Source organism: Morone saxatilis, unplaced genomic scaffold, assembly GCF_004916995.1.
Source record: "Morone saxatilis isolate NCDOM2014 unplaced genomic scaffold, NCSU_SB_2.0 Contig0, whole genome shotgun sequence".
NCBI classification, from domain to species: domain Eukaryota; kingdom Metazoa; phylum Chordata; class Actinopteri; family Moronidae; genus Morone; species Morone saxatilis.
Genome location: NW_023339650.1, coordinates 18,915,659 through 18,919,915, shown reverse-complemented (window position 1 = coordinate 18,919,915; position 4,257 = coordinate 18,915,659).

Below are 4,257 nucleotides of genomic sequence, written 5' to 3'. Positions count from 1 at the left end.
TCATTATCTCGAGATCTCGAATTAATTATATAGTTATCTCAGGAAAACAAAGGAAATAAAATGTATGAATGCATGGCCCTTTAGGGCTTCCGTAATTTTCTCTGTGACTGTGTCAACCTACATGTTCAAACCTGCCAAAATGTCTTTGTCATGCACAGGCTGCAGCCTCAGTGAAGGGGATTTTTTTTCCATATACAAGCGTGGCATGGAGGTGTCTTGGGTTAACTAAGCTGATCTGATCAACCATAGTGAAAGTTAAGGCCGGCCTCATTGATCACGAACCTGACATTATGTGGGAGTAGGATCATTCCTCCAGAACACTTACACTCCTTTAAACCTTTCTCCCTCCTTGTTGCCCGGTTCGAAAATAACAATTGTGAGCGTACAAATGTGTGTAGAAACCTGAAGGTCACTCACACACTGAACATGATAAAGTGAGTCTCGCCGAGTCTCTCTATCTCCTACTTCTCAATTCCATCCCTCTCCCTGTCAGCCTCTCTCTAGTTACCTCTCTTAACTTCTATTTTGCACTTTGTCTCTCCGCTTCAATGTTCTTTATTCCCACTCACCATCTCTCAGTCTCTCCCTCTCTTTTATTCCACTTCTGTCCAGGGTTTAAGATGTCATTGAGAAACCTTGAGATAGATGAGGTCTTGAATGAGAGGCAACCATCAGCTCAGCACTACAATAGAGTTAGAAATGGTATAAATCAGAGAATATGATCAGGAATGACAGCGCTGTTTGCCTTGGAAAAGCCCATAAACCCTGATGCAATAATGTTTGCTTGGAGAATGGCAGAAGTTGTCATAAAATTAAACATATGCTCAATATGGGCAACGCGTGTGTGTGAAATTGAATAACCTGCATCATGTGACAAGGCAGTCTTAAAGACAAATTTGAATCTTTTTTCTCTCGCTTCATAGGATCCATTTAAATGCAATCAGCGGAAAGTAAAAAAAGGCATTTCTGTTCGGTTGAAATATGTTTCTCATTAAAGATGTCAGTGGGAAAAGCAGGGATGTTGACGCTTTAATCGCCTCCCTTTCAAATGCACTGTAATGGGACTTGAAACAGCTGTGTCTCAGAGGGAAAAAAAAATCTGTTAGTGCGTCATGTGGTCAAGTATCATTGAGACCCTCTGGAAATGTTCAAGTTGTGGTGAAGGAAAAAGTGGATTATTTTAATTCAAGTGGGTGTAGGGGGGTGGTGGGGAGGAGAAATTTCCCCTCTACAGATTTAAAAATAAATGCCAGCCCTCCTCGCCCCCTGCCTTTTATCTTGTGAGACCACATGCAAGCCTGCAGTCCTTCCCTTTTTAAATTACAGCTGTAGGTTTGTGGCAGGTTATTTAATTCAGGGCAGTAATTGAGCTAGCAGCAGAATAAGAAAGGCTAAAAACTACCAAGAATGCCTCCTCTACACTGTAGCTTCAGTGATCCTCCTGAAGGTGGAAAGAAAATGGACAAATCAAATTCAATTCCCCACTCAGCATTTTGTTTGCATTTTCAGATTATTAAATTGATTTACTTATTACAAATTGGTGAATCTAGGTGACAACTTGGTTTATTAAAAATCAATATGCACTGTAAACATCTAGGAGATTAACATTTCATTCTTTTTTCTTACAATACACCACTTGAACTTTCTCTCCATTTTTCCCATCACTGTCTGTTATCAAGGAGTATTTTCACAGCTGCCATTGTTGCATCAGGACCTTGTTTACTTTAAACTGTGATGGTCAATCTTGTCTTACAGCAAGAAACTAAACAAGTTTTGGATGTATGGGGACATAAAATCAAAAACAACGATCTGCTTTAAAAATAAGAAGTCAGAAAGGTCTTTCTTTCAGAATCAATAAAATTCAACACACTAAACTGTCATTGCATGAAGTGGTGAAGTAGTGTCCCAGCAGGATCTGGACTCTTATTTTGGAATGAAATTCAGCTTTCTGTGTTCAATAATACATACTACTTCTAACCAGTCTAACCAGCTTTTAATCCAGTAGGCTGCTGTTTTTTTGCCAAAAAGCTCAGATAAACCAACTGTACACTACCTGCCCAGCAGCAGGCAGACAAACACAGTTAGGGACTAGCTGTAGCTGTTGATTAAAGAGAAACATCTAGAAGCTATAGAGCCTGATACAGTTAAAAGGAGAGTGAACGTTTGTCAGGTGAACGCAATATATAGCTAAGTTATCAGCAAAAATCTATTGTTTCCTAAAGGCAGTAATATATCAGGGTTCAATGTCTGTCAGGTTGTTGAGTTTTTCTGCCCTCTAATGGCCAAAAACAAAATAATATTAATACAGGATTAAAGTGGCACATTTTGAAACACATTAATCATAACACCTATAAAACCTGTTTCTGCCCCCTAGTGGCCAGAAATTGACTAACGCAGCTTTAAGGGCAATCTGCAGTAGCTGTCCGAAATTATAGTTTGACTAAGATCTTGTTTCATTTCTTATTAGAATATAATTGTGAAGCACATTATTCTGGTGAATACAGACAGCCAACACAGTATAAAATACAATTTATTAAATGGTATAAAACGTACGATTTGGTATATAGCGTGGTTTTCCCTATACTCTGGCTTCCACGTGGCCTCTTGGACAGAAATTCACCAATCAGAATACAGAGGTAGGCCATCCGATCATGCTGTAACCTTTGTCGGACAGGAGAAAGGTGAGGTAGTGAGGGAGAACGCTGAAGATGTCTTCCCATAATGCACTTCCTGGGAAACTGCCAGAACTGTTAATTCAATACATACTCACTCAACGCTGCTTTGCTGTCTGTCTCTGATTAAAATAAAGGCACTGAGCAGGGGACAGTGATGGAAGCACTTTGCGCTGCAGGTTGGGTGAAAAGATTAACACTTTTCCTATTATTACCTGCATAAATATGAGCATGCATCAATAATTCATCCTAATGGCTCAATGTGTGCGATTAGATGTCAGCTTCCCATCCTTTCAAGGATTTGCATTTACTGCTTTTGCTGCTGCTTCATGTGAATTTGACTTGTACTGCAGCAGGTAAAAAGACATACGTCTTTTGTGTGTGTGTTGCTGTTGTCAGTGCACACACACACACACGCACACATTCCCTTGACCAGATCCCATTAGCCTGTAGCTATTTATTTACAGCAGTAGAAATATTCTGATACCAGGAGAGAACATCAAAACAGGGCAGAGAAGTCATGTGTTTATGTGTTCATGTTGCATCTTTTTTTTGGCAATTTCAGACCTCAGTATTGATCTCAACACCAATAACCAACTTCTAGAACTCTTTTACACATTTGAAAAATTCTCACTTGTCTTTCCAAGTTTGCCTTTTCTTTGTATATTTATCTCATGAGTGCTGCAGTCATGTTGCTTCTTGGGAAGTCATGGGATTTCTCTGGAAAAAATAAATAATGCTGGCGGGTGTGCGATGAAAGAGAAACCTACTTTGTTAGAGTAGAACAGCATAGGCACTGTCTCAAATACTTCCTTTTGATACCAGATTGGAGACCTCGTGACATGTTGAGTGAATGCTATTTGAACTTGACATTGCCATTGATTGATTGCAACAAATAAAGCATACAGGTTCTACTGTAAAAACATGTAGAGACCATGTCTGATTGCTGGTCTGTGACCACTCATCATAAAGTGAGCAATGAAGTCAATAAACCAAATGTTAAACCAAGGAGAAGTTCATATTATAAAGCCCCATTGATTCATATTCCTTTAGCTACTAGAGGGCAGGGGAACCCTTCAACAACCTGACACAGAACTATGATATATTATCACTTGTTGTTACGCTAACATCTTCAAACAGTTGTCTGTTTACACCGGCAGACATGCAGCAACATTAACATTTGGAGTATTGTGTCCAGCTGATGAATTTAAGGCAATCCTATTAGCTCTAGTTTGCTGATCATCAACTCCTGAAGAGAAAATATCTGGCTCCTTAGCTAAATGTTCTACATTCATCATCAGCTAATTGTTGACTTTGTCAGCCTTCTGTTTTGTGATGCTCAGGTAGTGGAAATCAGGAGCTCTTCTCATTTCTCTATTTTGTGCCACCTCATTTCTTCTCCCCTCCGTTCTTCTGCCTACGACCCAGAAATCATTCTCAGCGCGTCATCTTCAAGGACGTCTCAAAATGCATCGAGGAGAGAGGAGGCTTGCTTGTCATGATCCGCTCCTGGCTTTCCATCCTACTGCCAGCTCTGCCAGTACTTTTCCTGATCACCTGCCTGCCTCATCAGTGCAACCACCTT